The sequence below is a fragment of the Crocuta crocuta genome, unplaced genomic scaffold, assembly GCF_008692635.1.
Source record: "Crocuta crocuta isolate KB4526 unplaced genomic scaffold, BGI_CrCroc_1.0 scaffold27, whole genome shotgun sequence".
Taxonomy (NCBI): Eukaryota; Metazoa; Chordata; class Mammalia; order Carnivora; family Hyaenidae; genus Crocuta; species Crocuta crocuta.
This window is the reverse complement of record NW_027532250.1, coordinates 5,090,139-5,106,493: the sequence shown is the minus strand read 5'-3', so window position 1 is coordinate 5,106,493 and position 16,355 is coordinate 5,090,139. Positions and strand designations below refer to the sequence as shown.

Genomic DNA, 16,355 nt, shown 5'->3' with positions numbered 1-16,355 from the left:
CCACTCCCCCCCCCCCACTCCCTTCCACTCCCACCCTCCCTTTCTTCTTTTCCCTCAACATTTTTTTTGAGGGTTGGGGGAGTCGGTCCTGTAATGTCCATGCTCCTCAACATAGCTTCAACTGGAAAACTCTGCATTTTGGAAGGATTACTGAACTTGGAGCCTTAATAAATCAGATACACTGCACTTCATTGTGCTGGTTGTCATTCTAAGTGTCTTCTTCCACACTGAATTCTAATGGAGAGACATCAGACCAGACATCCCCAAATATATAGGAAGTAGAATCTTGTATCTGTCCTAGGTACTTACTTCCTTGAGTTATACACAAAAGACAGAACTGGGTTCATGAGTTGGAGTCTTCAGAAAGAACCAGACAATGGGCAATGAAGTAGGATGTGAGGAGAAGTCCAGCTGTGCCAGGCTCTACTGGACACTTGCTTTTATTAGACACTGGCTGCTGATTCTAGGATGAATTCATTTTTTTTTAATGAGCTTTTTTATTTTAGAATAAAATTAACTTTCTAGAAAAGTTGTGACAGTAGTTCAGAGTGTTCCCATAGACCCCACACCAGTTTTCCTTATTATTATCATCTTATATTAGTATGTTTCTCACAATTAATGAACTGTTATTGATACATTATTGTTAACTACAGTCACTTTTAGTTTATTCGGGTTATTCAGATTCCCTTGGGATTTTACCCAATGTCCTTCTCTATTCCAGAACACTCACTGGGATTCCATGTAACACCCAGTTGCCATGTCTCCTTAGGTTTCTCTCAGGTGTGACAGTTTCTCAGATTTGGCTTGCTGTTGAGGACTCTGGAAGTTTGGGTAGGTTAGGTAATTTTGCAGAGTGTGTTCCAGTTGAGGTTTGTCTAATGTTTTTCTCAGGATGAGATGGGTTTTGTGTGTGGGGGAGGAAGAGACCACAGAGCTGAAGTCCTACATGCATTTCAAGTCGAGGGTACACGCCACCAGCCTGATTTGATGCTGCTGATGTGAGCCTTGCACCCTTGGCTAAGGTAGTGTTTGCCAGGTTTCTTGGCTCTAAAATTGCCCCCCCCCCCCCATTTTCCATACTGTATTCTTTGGAGAGAAGTCATTCTGTGTAGCCCAGACCCAAGGAGTGAGGAGCTTTGCTCTACCTCCTTGAGGGTAGAGTATCTGATTTGGAGATACTCATGTTCTGCACATGAGGCAGGGTAATTTTTCCCCATTTATGTGTGTATGTGGGTATGTATATGTATACTTATCAATCCAATTATGTATTTATCAGTATGGGTATTTCATACTTGGGGTTATAATCCAATATGACTTTACTCATTTTGTCGCTCAAATTATTCCAATTTTGTCAGTGGGGCTGGCTCAAGCGGGAGGGATTTCCAGTCCCTCCCTGGGATAGGATTCTGGCTAAGTCTTTCCTCCTGGATAGAAAGCTGTTGTTATGAAGAACTTCCTGGGCTTGTTTCACAGTGATTGTTTTTCTCCTCCCCATGCCAGGGCCAGGAGACAATCTTGGTTTGGTTCTTGGAGGTAAAGCCCATGGCGGTGTGGGATCCTCACTAAGGCTGGAACCCCAGGATTTCTCACTCTCATGGAGTCCATACTCAGCCTCTGGCAAATCATTGAAAGTACCATTTAAGGTTTCCTACCAGTTTGGGGCTCCCACAGCTTTTATTTAGGGGGTAAGCAGGTCTCATCTATGACTCTGCATTAGCCTGTCTCTGCAGATTTTATGGTGGCAGTCTTGCTCTGTGAAGTCAGCTCTCTGATGGGTCCAAAACCTTGGTTGGGTTTCAATTTGCCCAGTTCTTTCTTGCCTTAAGGGTGGGGATGGCGATTTCCAAGCTCTCTACACATTAAAGCTGATGCTAGAGTCGAGCTGAGTGGGTTTTTTTTCTTAAGTATTTGGCTTTGCTAAACATGAAAAAAGATCATGTAAAAGGATATGGGTTTGTCAGAGCAAACTCACACTCGTTAGCACAGGATAACGTGCCTTTTACCATTGCCACTAGAGATGGTGGATCAGCACATCCTATAAAAACAGAAATGACGAGGGAGAGGCCCTATCTCGATACCCATAGCTCTTTCAGAAGAAAATGGATAATTGTGTGTCCTGGATGGGTTTTAAATATGCATGAAGGGAGGTGATACAACTTGATGACCTTTTACAGCCCCAGTGATTTATACCTGAGCCTGGCATTTTGGGAAAAGATACCGGCCCCAGGCCAGCCAAGAGGTTGCAGAGAGAAAAAAAAAAATACCATCTGTACAGGGGCTCATCTGAATTTGCTCTGACTGTTGCATGGGACAGACTCATATATTTTGGATAAAACAAGGGCTCTAGAAATTTTCCAGAGAAAAAATACTACTTTGTAGTTGGGAAGTGTATGGCATTAAGCAGTGAGATCATTTTATTATGCCAACATGATTAGTGAGGTATTTCCCAGGCTCCAGTCCTTTGAAAACTACTTTCCAATTTTTTTCCCCATATCCACATATTTCTTACACTAGTCATCTCTAAATATTTTTGTCTAAGTTGATTCTACAGCTGTTTAAAGTCAAGTACACTTGAATTTGAAACCATACCTTAAGGCTTTGATGCTCTAGTTATATAGCTGGTTATGCATTTTGTCTCCATATAAATGTATTCTTTTTAAGGTAAGGTGCATCCATGAATTTACTACCTAGATATCATCCAATGCTGCAACACTGGTTCACAACCTAGGAAAACATAAGATTAGTGCTAGAGGATTATTTAGCTGAGAACAGAGGCTCAAGAGAATGAAATACAAGACACACAAGTTTTGAAGGGTGGATGTGAAGATGGGGGGATAGTGTCAATATTAACCTGGTTCCTTGGGACTTTGATGTGTATCTTGGGGAGAGTTGAGCTGGTTTGTTATTGATTGAAATGGGATCATCATAAGGAAATTCACGCTACTACAAATGAATGGAAGAAGTCATGAAAGGGATACATGACTATACCTTTACTTTCCTCATGATTTTGCCTGAAGATCATCATTCAATTGCTTACTGGTACTAGAACACCTTTTGAAAACCAGAGACACTCTTCCTGTTACAGGAAAGGGAACTGAAAGCATAAGGAGATTTGGGTTAAGAGTCTTTGCTCCTTACTGATCTTTTAAAACTGGGCTCTAGGCTCAGTGGTGTTGTGGGTGGCTGGTTCTTCTGATAATGAACACAAGTTACCAATAATCTGCCACTCTTCTTTTTTTACATTCAATAAATTTTGGGCACCTACCATCTTTTAGATTTTGTGATAGCTGCCAATTATACAATGGTGTAAAAGACAGATGTGGTGGTTCACACCTTTATAGAGGTTCCAGCCTAGCAGGAAAGACATAATAAGCAGTATCTTCTCTTTCAAGTTGATAGGCAGAGGAAATGCTACAGGCCCTATCTTTCTGCATTAAATTCCAAGAAATGATATACTTTTCTTTTAAAGAAAGGGAATATGTAGTCTCACATAAGGATAAGAAATGGTTTATTCTTGGTAGTGGGTTTCTGTTAGAATACTCCATGCCCACAGATGGGAAGGGCAGAGGTGGAAGAGTGAAAGATAATTCACTGGAATCCCAGGCCAGAATGGTTGACTCGTATAGCCCTCCATTTTGAAGCAGGCAGCAGCCAGGGAGGTGTCTGCATGCAGCTGAAAGCAGAAAATGTAGGAGCTTGATTCAGAGCAGCAGGGCGAAATATGGAGTGTTTGTGCTCAGAAGAGCAGCTGCCCAAATGCCTCTGCTCCCAGTTCTCACCAAAAGTAAAGCCACATCTCCACAGTCACCACTCAAGAAATGCTAAATCCATAAGAGAAGGACAAGCAGAACTCCCCCCTGAAGAAATAGAATGAATAGAGCAATTTAAGACTTTGCCAGCCAAGAAAAACAAAACAAAACAAAACAGAACAGAACAACCTTGGTAAAGAAAGTGAGGGAAGGTGGGGAAGAATGTTCTAGGTAGAAGGAGTAGTATATGCAAAGACCCAGAGACAGGAGTGAAGGTTTCTCAGAGGAACTAGAAATCTTGTGTATCTGGAGTAGAAAGCATTAAGTGGTGATAGTGGTGTGATGAAGTGAATGTGGTAGACCGATGGTAGTTTATAGATCGTTTAGACCATGCTTACAATTTAGACTTATCTTGGGGGCACCATTATGTCATGTAAGGACTTCAAGCAAAGAAATGGGAATGACCTTTTTAAAAAAATTTTTTTAATGTTTTATTTTTATTTTTGAGATAGAGAGCATGAGCAGGGGAGGGGCAGAGAGAGAGGGAGACACAGAATCCGAAGACAGGCTCCAGGCTCTGAGCTGTCAGCACAGAGCCTGATGCAGGGCTCGAACCCATGAACCATGAGATCATGACCTGAGCTGAAGTCAGACGCTCAACCGACTGAGCCACCCAGGTGCCCCAGAAATGGGAATGACCTTGATTGTCCTATGACAACAGGTCACGGTTCAGCGAACATTTTCTGTGAAGGGCCAGATGGAAGCATTTTAGGCTTTGTTAGTCATAAGTTCTCTGCACAACCATTCAAGCCTTCTGTGGCCACACACAAGCAGGTGTAGACAACACATAAATGAGTGGGCGTGGGCGTATTCCCCAAAATTTGATTTATGAAAAACAGGCTAGATTTGCCCCACAGGCCATAATGTGCTCACCCCTGAAATAGAAGTAATAAAACCAAAAGGAAAAAAGAAAACACAGAGGAAACCTTCCTAACTCCGTTGCTTTACCTTAGTTAACTGATGAGACAGAAGATTTTTTTGAACTGAATCTGAAAAGACTAGCATCAAAAAGGTTGGGATTGTGTTTGTAATTTTTCTTTATTTCCTATGCTGACAGGTTTACAACTGGGGAAATCTGACATTCACATCTTAGCCTCATTGTCTTCTGTCACCTGAGTAACACCTCTCTCACTGCTGCCAAAATGGCGACTTCTGCTACTGGGTCAGACCAATTATTTCCTAAATGGTCTGTGTTCACCTGCACTTCAAATGCTCTTCTCTGAGGTAGGAGGGTGGGAGAAATAATAATGCCTGGTGTTCATTGTACCCCACACATCCATTATGCGAGCAACACATCAGTCTGCTCAATTAAAGAGTCTATGCCTACAAAGCAACTGTATATCATGTGCATTACTGCTCCGCCACAGACACCGCTCACATACCTGACTTTGAGAGTCCTTTTCTGCTTACTAGGTACTTTATCCTAGTTTAAAAATAAATTACAAAAAGCGTCAACAGTACCCTTAAAGTAAATCTTTCCTTGCACACTCATATCACTACTTTGTCGGAAATATTTTGAAATAGCTTCTCTCTCTCAAGTTTCCTTTTTAAATTACCATGGAGACCTTTGAGTGTTAGGATGATAGTCAGATCTGGGGAAAACTGGTGCAGTTAGTTTTAGAGACTGTCTCTGGAACCTTCCCTCATTTCTCCCCATCCTTCTAGAAAGTATCAAAATGATTATAAACATGCTAATAGTAATGGCAGTTAACATTTACTGAATGTTGGCTCAGAGCTTTTCTTGAAATACCTCACTTATTTCTCACAACAAGGCTATCAGGGAATTACTATTAAGATCCCTATTTGGGTGCCTGGTGGCTCAGTGGGTTAAGCATCTGACTCTTGGTTTCAGCTCAGGTCATGATCTCGCTGTTAGTGAGTTTAAGCCCCATGTCAGGGCACCGTAAGTGCAGAGCATGTTTAGGATTCTCTCTCCCTCTCTCTGCCGCTCGCTCTGTCTTTCTCTCAAAATAAATAGGCTTTTAAGAAATATACCTAAGGAAAAGGAAGAGTTGGTAAAGCCAGGCATTGGGTCCTGGGTCTTTCCGTCCAAACCTCATGCTGTGCCCGGTGGGCAGCACCGCCCTCTGCCCCAGCACCTGACACTCTCCTAACCTGTCTGCCTCCCACCCCAGGAAACTTTTGCTGTTAATGGGAAATTAGATAATGATTACAAAAGGGACACTTTGTTTCTCTATCAGACCTTTCAGGATCACACACATTTCACATTCATTCAGATGAGGCGGGTTAAAACAGAAGTCAAAAGACATGGAGAAGAAAATCACAATTTTTGAACATGAAAAACAGCCTCACAGTGTTCATAGCCTCACAGGCTGAAGCCAGTAGAGCTGGGACCTCGGTTCAGTCAGTCTTATCTTGTCTTGACTTCCTTCCTTTCTTTAATTAAAAAGCTTTTTTTAATGTTTGTTTTTGAGAGCGAGAGACAGAGCATGAGTGGGGGAGGGGCAGAGAGAGAGAGACACTGAATCGGAAGCAGGTTCCAGGCTCTAAGCTGTCAGCATAGAGCCTGATGAGGGGCTCGAACTCATGAACCGTGAGATCATGATCTGAGCCGAAGTTGGACTCTTAACTGACTGACCCCTCCAGGTGCCCTGGTCCAAGCTTTCTAACACCAGATAGAATGTTCTTTCCAGATGTCACTACTCCTGACATAGTTTTCCTCAGGATTGCCCTTTCTGCGGGCCATCTGATGCCTTCTCATGATTAAAACACAAATGATTTCCAAATACAGACATATATACATGCAAACCACAAATGACTTCAGAAAGCCTTTGATAGTGAGTCTAAAGGTGGGTGTCCCTGGGGTAGGAGATTGGGGCTGTGGGAACCTGCATGCCAGACCATACAGCCTACTTATCTGAAGAGCTGATACTAGTTTGAACTAAATTGCATATACTGTCTGAATATCCAAAGGAAATATATGGAAGATTTTGGTATATATGGAATAATAATATATAATGGAATATATACTCCATATGGAATATATTGATTTTATATAATAAATATGAATCTATGTTTGTCAAGCCGACCTAAGTTTTCTTTTGGAAACTCTTTAAAGTTATTCTGTCACAGAGGGATAGACAAAAACACTGATTTATAAATATAAAATATTGTATATATTGTATTACATTATTATTAGAGTATAGTATATTAGTTAGGGCTGTGTTATCCATGTAATAATCCCATTGTGGTCATCTCACAGAATGGCTGAAACTGCACCCGTAATTTGATTCAGATATAGAGACTCGTCTTGACATACAGAGGCACCTGTGATACCTTATGGAAAGGGTTAGTGATCACGTAGTAACGTTTTGTGGGAGAGCAGCAGAGCCTTGCAAGCAGATGGGGTGACCAGCATAGGCTGTTATGATGAATACGGATAGGATTGGGTTTACATGGTTTGGACTCCCTGCCTATGCCCCGTGAGGGAGACCCCAAGCTTTCATGGGGCAGGGAGCAATGGAGGAGGGCAGAATCGTGGGGCTTCAAAGCTGGCTTGATCCAACGTCAAAAATAGAGTCGAACTTCTTATTATAAACCCCCTTCTGTGTCCTGTTTAGTTCTTTGATAGCACTCATCCAAGCTTGTCGTTATATGATGCTTCATTCATTGCTTGTTACTTCTCTCTCCACCTAACTGTGAATTCCATGGGACCATTACTTTATTCAGTTTTATTCATTAGTAGATACCCAGGCTGATCGAAATACCTTGCACATAATAGATGATCAAAAAGAATCTTCGAGGGGTGCCCGGGATGGCTCGGTCGGTTAAGTGTCCGACTTCGGCTCAGGTCATGATCACACAGTTTGTGGGTTCGAGCCCCATGTTGGGCTCTGTGCTGACGGCTAGCTCAGAGCCTGGAGGCTGCTTCAGATTCTGTATCTCCCTCTCTCTGACCCTCCCCTGCTTGCTCGCTTGCTCTCTCTGTCTCTCTCTCTCTCTCTCAGAAATACATTAAAAACATTTTAAAAAATTTTTTTAAAAAGAGTCATGGAGGCCAACAGGAACATGAAAAGGTGCTCAACATTAGTAATCATTAGGGAAATGCAAATCAAAACTATAATGAGATATTATCTCACACCCGTTAGAATGGCTCTCATCAAAAAAACAAGAAATAACAAGTGTTGATGAGGAATGTGGAGAGAAGGGACCCCTTGTGCACTGTTGGTGGGAATGTAAATTAGTGCAGCCACTATGGAAACAGTATGGAGTTTCCTCAAAAAATTAAAAATAGAACTACCAGATGGTCTGGCAATCCCCATTTCGAGGGTATGTCCAAAGGAAATGAAAATAGTATATTGAGGAGATATTTGCACTCCCGTGTTTATTGCAGCATTATTCAAAATAGTCAAGGTATGGAAAAAACCTATCTTCAATGGATAAAGAAGATATGGTATATATAGACCATGGAAAGTTATTCAGTCCTGAGAAAGATGGAAATCCTGTCATTTGTGACAACATGGATGGAACTTGAGTGCATTATGCTAAGTGAAATAAGCCAGACAGAGGAAGACAAATACTGGGCGGTATCAGTTACCTGTGGAATCCTAAGAAAAAAAAAGTCAAGCTCCTAGAAATAGAGTAGAAAAATGGTTGCCAGTGGTTAAGGAGTAGGGGAAATAGGGAGAGGTTGGTAAAAGGACACCAGCATTCAGCTCTAAGATGAATAAGATCTGAGGATCTAATGTAAAGCATGGTGACTATAGCTGATAATGCTTCACTGTAGAATTAAACTTTGCTAAGAGAGTAGAATTTCAGGGTCCTCTCACATACACCCAAAGGTAAGTATGTGAGGTGATGGAGGTGCTAATGGAGGTGATTGGGGGGGGGATCCTTCTACAATGTATACGTATACCAAATCATCTTAAAATACAATTTCAATATCTTAGCATTTTTATATGTTGATTATAGTTCACTGAAGCTAAAATTAAAAACAAAAACCCACAAAAGTAGACTTTGGATAAATAACGTTCAGGGCAACTCTGTGCTAGATGCCAGATATATGGAAGATGTCAAGTCATAGTTCTTCACAAGAGTCGCCACATTTCTCAACCATGAGGTTAAGTAGTTTAGTGACATTGTATTGCCAGGGGACAGAAAGAAGAGAGACAGGAGTAAGTAGAACATGCCAAGTGCTATAAAAGTATAGAGGTTCCTTTCCATTGTGGGACACGGGAGACCACTTCCCCTGTCCTAGGTGCTGAGCTCCTACAGAGGAAGGGAAGCAGAGTGGAGTCCTTGTGTGATGGAGGCCTCGGTGAGTGGATTCCAGAATTGAGTGCACGTCTAATTTGGTATCTCTCTCTATTGAGAAAACAAACCAGCAGACCAACAGACTTCCACAGGAGTGTCTGAAACTTTGCAAGAGGAAAAGAGGAGGAAAACCTTCCCCCATCGCTTCACACAACCTCTTATCAGACACCTTCCACAAATAGCAGGTGTGAAACAGTACAGCAAACCAGAAAATAAAAACGGGGGGGGGCGGGGAATGCTGACAAAAAAAATCAGATTTTTATGCCAAATTCTATTTTCTAAAAGCGACTGTCATCACTTCTCACTCCCCATTTCAAATCATTTAAAACTGCCCCTCACAGCAGCATTTCCAGAACTGTTCATTCCACCTGTATTCTGTGAGGACATGGATTTGTTGGGCAGGTGTGTTTGGGGAGCTGTTATGTGTTTCACTGGATCCTGGAGAGTCTGAATGTACACAGCATGGTCCAAGCTCCGGGACTCACGGCGTTTCCAAATCTCCATAACCGCTGAACACATTCGGGAAACACACTTGGTAAATTCCCCAGGAGCTAGTGTGGGGAGACCATGCTTTGAGATACTGGAGTGAAGGATGACATGTAGGTCACTGAAGGTAGGCCTTACATGGTTTGCTTATCTGGAATCTTCCAGACCTTCTGGCCTCATTATTTGACTGACTTTTCCTTTCTTCCATGAATGTCCTTTGGTAGAAAGCTGCTTATGGATTCTAAGGACACTGGATTCTATCTTATGCTTCTTGTGCTAGAGGCCTCTTCTGCCTTGTAATGATAGAAATTATGTATGGCTATCATTGTGGGGCTCATCTGTAAAGTGGAGGGTCAGGTGAGCAAATGATCTTTAAAATCTCTTCATCCTCCATCCTTTACGAGGATGTGACTTTATTCTCCCCAGTGGTCCTCAAGTATGTTAATTCCTTTCTCTGAGCTTCATTTTTTAAAATCTGCAAAATGGGGGGAATTACAGAACATTTCTCCTAGGATTCTGTAAGGGTTAGATGGAATGTGAAGACTTCCTATTGTGATGTTATCAGTATGACTCAATGAAAATTAATAATCTCTATCAACCGCTTACAAGAAAATTGTCACTGCATCACCTAGTGTTGGTCTTGCTTTAGAACGATGCATCCTGTGAGCTCTCTGGCTCCAAAGGCCTTTTACTGATGTAAAAATAACCCTTAAAGTGTTCTTAACATGTAGTTCAAAGAATGTTAATGTGCTCTGAGGCCAAACAAAGGGAAGTTTGATTGCCAAAAACTTATTTTTTTTAAAAAATAATTTTATTTATTTCTAGGAGAGAGAGACAGCGTCAGCAGGGGAGGGTCAGAGAGACAGGGAGACACAGACTCCGAAACAGGCTCCAGGCTCTGAGCTGGCGGTCAGCACAGAGCCCGACGCGGGGCTCGAACCCACGAACTACGAGATCATGACCTAAGCGAAAGTCGGACGCTTAACCGACTAAGCCACACAGGCACCCCCGGAAACTTAATTTTTAAACACCTTAAATAAATACGCGCGTTTTTTTTTCTGATGGCAGAGAGTCAGGGCAGAATCTTGAAGGGAAGAATGTGACAGGGCATACATTATGGCTTCGCAGGAAATTGGCTAGAGGAACTTGAAGCTGTATCAGCTGATACAAGTTTGAGGATAACCTTTGTACGTAAGAGACTTTAACCTTTCAATGTGGTTTTCCTCCATGACTTTCTTGATGCTCAGAGACAAGTGAATGATATGGAATAGATGTTGTCCTTCCTTTGGATGTGCCCGCATTCAGTATGACCAAAGCCCAAACCCGCCATCTTCCAGGTATAGACAAGACCCTGCCCTTGTCTCCATTCATGACTCTACTATCTACCCAGTTGCACAGCCCCTGTACCTCATTCCCCACTTTTCTTTCTTCTTTTCTTCTCACTTTCAAGTCCTCTTGCGTCTGTCTCTAAAATGTTACCATCCAGACTCCTAACCTTCTTCCCTGACCCCCTTTTGAACTCTCCCCAATCCCGCTTCATGGCAATTCCATCCTTCCAGCTGCTTAGGCTCCAAGTACTGGCATCAGCCATGCTATTCCCCTCTTTCTCCATGCCTAGTCCATCATCAAACTATGGCAACCCCCCATCTTCAGAGTCTGTACAGAATCTGCTTACTGATCTGCACCTCTACCACTCCCATCGGCACCCAAAGCACCCCTCTCCAAGCCTAGATTTTTCTTTTCAGCAATTTCTTAGTCTGGTTTTCTGGTTGCTGTTCTTTTCTTCCTACAGAGCGAGATTTCTTGATCCTGACACTATTATTATTTGGGCACAGATAGTCCTTTGTTGTTAGGGGCTGTTTGGGACATTGTAAAGTTATAGCAGCATCCTCTGCCTGTGAGATAGCAGTACCATCCCCCCACCACTTGGGACACTGAAAACCCGACAGTGGCTTCCCACCCCTCAGGTCCCACAGTCACTACATAATTGCCCCAACTTCATTTTCTGCCTTTATCTGCCGTGTGTATTCATTTTCAGTCATGGTGGCATGGGGGACCTGTTCCTACCTCTGAAACTTTGCACTTACTATTTCTTCCATCTGGAAAAATCTTCCCCCAGATTACCACTTGGTTTGCTCCTTCATCTCCTCAAGGTGGTACTTCTGTGTAGTTATATGATGCTATATGCTGCATCCAGCAGGATAACCTTTGATGACTTGAGTGCATGTTCCCCAAATATTGTTAAAGAACAAAGTGTGACTTGAAAAAAAGTACACATTATGACCCCCATTTTGCTAAAGGGAGAATGAAATGAGTATGTATATGCATACTGCTAATAATAAAAGAGGAAGTATACCAGAAGCGTAGACACAGAAATGTTAACTGTGTTTATCTCTGTGCAGTAGCTTCACAAGCAATTTGTTTGCTGAGTACTTTTCTTTATTGTACAAATTTTTCTATTTTGAAGACATTTTATTTTGTAATCCAAGAAAAACACTGAACACTATTTTAAAAAGAGGAACAGTATCATAATCCTAAATGGCTCCAAGATCCAAGGACCAATTGGGAAAATATGGAAAAGTGGAGCATAGTAAATTTGGGTGGACCCTGGCATTAAAACACCACTCATGAGAATCAAGGGAATATGTTTAGATGCTTTAAGTGAGGGGGCAGGTACTGAATTAAGTGACCTAGAATGTTCCCATTTATGGGGACCTTGGTAATCACAGAATATGACATCCTCCTCTTTAATAAGGTGGGAGCTCCAGAGAAATCAACTAGCCCAAAGTCACATAGTTAAATAGTGGGAGAGATGAGATTGTTCAATTATTTTTCATCAAGCATTTATTAGGTTTCCACTACGTACTAGGTACCGGGACTACAATGGTGAGAGATAAATGTAATCCCCACTCTTGAGTGCAATGCAGAAGAAACACACATGCACATACAAATTCAAATACTACAGAAAGTGCCATTCAGTATAGAAATCATTAGCTGCACATGACTGTACAGCACTTAAAACATGGCTGGTCTGAACTGAGCAGTGCCGTAAATCTGAAATGCACATGGAATTTACATAAAGGCTGTATAATATCTCATTAATATTTTTATATTGATTACATGTCGAAATGATAGTACAATAGTCTCCCCTTAGTTGTGGTTTTGCTTTCTGTGGTTTCTGTTACCCTCAGTCAACTGTGATCCTGAAGCAGATAATCCTCCTTCTGATGAGCAGCTGGTCAGTAGCAGCCTGATGCTCTGTCACATGCCTATATCACTCACCTCACTTCGTCTCCTCACGTAGACATTTTCTCATCATACATCATCACAGGAAGCCTAAGTACAGCACAGTAAGATACTGAGAGAGAGGGAGAGACCACATTCACATTCCTTTTATTATAGTATATTATAATTGTTCTTTTATGATTGATTATTGTTAATCTCTTAGTGTGCCTAATTAATGAAATAAACTGTATCACAGGTATGAAAACATAGTATATAGAGGGTCCAGTTTTATTCACGGTTTCAAGCATCCACTGGGAATCTTGGAAAGTATTCCCTACAGACACGGGAAGGACTACTGTATTTGGAACATACTTCGTTAAGTAAAATATGTTATTGAGGTTTGTTCCTTTTTCCTTTTTTTTTTTTTATAAACATGGCTACTACTAAAAAATTCCAAATTACATATGTGCCTTGCTTCTCTATTACTTTTGAACAACATTGCATAAGCATTACGATGCATACTTGTTTGGTAGGATGATAGAAATGTAAGTGTCCATCAACTGATGAATGGATCAAGAGGATGTGGTTTATCTATACGATGGAATACTACATGGCAATGAGAAAGAATGAAATCTGGCCATGTGTAGCAACGTGGATGGAACTTGAGGGTGTTATGCTGAGCGAAATAAGTCAGGCAGAGAAGGACAGACACCATATGTTTGCACGTATAGGAGGATTAGGAGGAACTTAATGGAGGACCATTGAGGAGAAGAAGGGGAAAAACAGTTGGGGAGAGGCATGGAGGCAAACCATGAGAGACTCTTGACATATGTTTGCAAACTGAGGGCAGATGGGGGTGGGAGAGAGGGGAAGGGGGGTGATGGGCATGGAGGAGGGCACTTGTGGGGATGAGCACTGGGTGTTATATGGAAACCAACTTGACAATAAACTATTTTAAAAAAATAAAAATAAATAAAAGGCATTTAAAAAAAAAGAAATGTAAGTAGAGAGCTCAAGTTCAAGTTCTCTTCTCAATCCTGAGGACAGAGAAGGGCAAGAGATACATCAACAGTGACCTGGATGGTCAGCGAGCTTTAGGCTGGGAGCAGGCTGAGGGCGTTGGGGGATAGAATTAAACACAAAATCATGGGGTGCCTGGGTGGATCAGACGGCTGAGTGTCCGACTTCGGCTCAGGTCATGATCTTGCAGTCTATGAGTTCTAGCCCTGCACTGGGCTCTGTGCTGACAGCTCGGAGCCTGGACCCTTCTTGGGATTCTGTGTCTCCTGCTCTCCCTGTTCCTCCCCTGCTCGCACTCTGTCTCTCTCTCTCAAAAATAAAGATTAAAAAAAAATTTTTTTAAAGGCAAAACCAAATATTTAGAGCAGGCCATGTTTTGCAAAGTCAGTGGCATGATTAAAAAAAAAATTAAGGAACATGTTACAATCCTTTTTTAAAAAACTAGATTTCAGTCTCTAATGGAAGGTATTGACAGCCTCTTAATCCCAGGCCTGGGAATGGATATGTGGACCCCAGTGAGGCCAATACCACCGGCTCAGTCCTTTTTTTCTCCAATATCTTATTACGAGATAAGCTCATTTCAGGGAAGGGTAAATTCTGCCTAGACCCGAGAAAAATAATGACATTGAATTAGCTAGATAGATGGCAATGAGTAATCCACATGAAATTCTTAAATTTGGGCCGGGAAGGGAGACTCAGCATTGGTTCAAGTGTCTCTGATTATACAATTTATTCCTGGCCCAGAGAATGAATGTGCACTATAAAATATTTCTGGAATAACCTTTTAGTGAAAAACAATAGAAATTGTAAGACAGATTAAGGTTTAGTGTCGCAGAAGATTATAGTATGAACAGACTGTCCTCATAGGGTCTGTTTAACTGGTGACAAGCTGGAGGAGGGGAGCTCTGTAAGGATATTTGACATGAAAAATGTGAATTCGCTCTCTGAGTGTTTACTAGCGTTCACAAGTAGCAGGAAATGAGCTGTGAAATGTATTGTCAAACATTCAGTGTTCAAAATATAATGCATTACTTCAAGTTGGGCTTTTGGCTTTCTGAAATCCTCCTTGTCAATTTGTCCATCTCTAGGATAGATGAATTGGCCCCTTCTGGTGTCCATCCCGAGCTATAATGGCAAGCTGCGGCAGAAATTGGGACTTGGTTTTCCAGGAGCCATTTATAGTTCCCTTTCTTGCCTGCCTCGATTGCAGAGGTTGGGAAAAATCAAATATTTGCCCCTTGCGATTGGTGGTGGTAGTCATGTGACTGGTGTTTGTCCAGTGAGATTTGGGTATCTGTCTCTAGGGAGAACATTCTTTCCCAAATGAGAAAACAAAAGAGCCCTGCTGAGAGAGGACCCTGTGCCCTTTTGCTTTCTTCCTCCTTCTGCCTGAGTTTTAGCAACAGGGCTGACATTTGTCTGCTATCACAGATATGGTGGTACAGCTGTGCAGATGCTGAAATACTCCCGTGAAGTGCTCCCATGAAATACTCCATGTTGGTAAATGGCAACTTTCCCAAGTCTCCCTCTCTCGATCTAATGCATTGCCCAAGCCCACAGGACCTCCCAATGATTCCAAAAGGAGAGAGCCTGGGCCAGCAGGGGTCTCCAGGCCTGTGCCATTTGTTAAATAATTTGGATGTCACCTCTACTGGAAGTGCAATGACCACCCTATAACCATGAGATCTCAAGCTACACACTCGGAAGGGAATAGAATATTCCAAGAAATTGGTTCACCTCAATTGGTGAAGCTGCAGCACCAGGCCAGGACATTGTTTTTTCAAATGTTTTATTATGGTAAAATATATATAACATAAAATTTACCATCTTAACCATCTTTACGTGTACAGTTCAGTGGTATGAAATATGTTCATAATGTTGTGCAACCATTGACCCCATCCATCTCCAGAGCTCTTTTCATCTTGTAAAACAAACTCAGTACTCATTAAACACCAATTTCCCACTTTCTGGCTCCTGGCAGCCACCATTCTACTTTCTGTATCTGTGAATTTGGTTACTCTAAGTAGCTCCTACATGTGAATTCTATGGTATGTGTCTATGTGACTAGCTTATTTCATTTGGCATAATGTCCTCAGGTGTCATTGGTGGTGTAGCATGTTGCAGACTCTCCTTCCTTTTCAAGTGTGAGTAACATTCCATGCTGTGCATATACCACACTTTGCTTATCTATTCATCCATCAATGGACACCTGGGTTGCTTGTGCATGTTAGTATCTGCCATGAACATGGGTGTACAGACATCTCTCTGAGACTCTACTTTCAATTTTTGGGGGTATAGATATACCCAGAAGTTGAATTGCTGGATGATAGGTTAATTCTATTTTGATTTTTTGAGGAGCTACCCTTCTGTCACCTACAGTGTCTACACCATCCCAAGACTTAATATTGTTTGACATAGCCCACTGTGGGACAGTTTCCCTTACTCTATTTCTTGCATCTGAAAAAAATATACTGTTAGTTTTGATTCATAGAAACAAAATATTTCTCACCCCAGCTCTACTCAGGCATACCTGGTGTGTGA

The 16,355-nt window shown here is 41.8% G+C and overlaps 1 long non-coding RNA gene across 1 annotated transcript in view; it reads left to right on the top strand.

Annotated features, from left to right (window-relative positions):
* Window positions 1-5,124, top strand: part of LOC144243343 (uncharacterized) — a 115,158-nt gene extending 110,034 nt beyond the window's left edge. Inside the window, exon 5 of the long non-coding RNA XR_013338624.1 lies at window positions 4,867-5,124. This is a non-coding gene — a long non-coding RNA (uncharacterized LOC144243343). The remainder of the gene's footprint in view (window positions 1-4,866) is intronic.
* The last annotated feature ends 11,231 nt before the right edge of the window (window positions 5,125-16,355 follow it).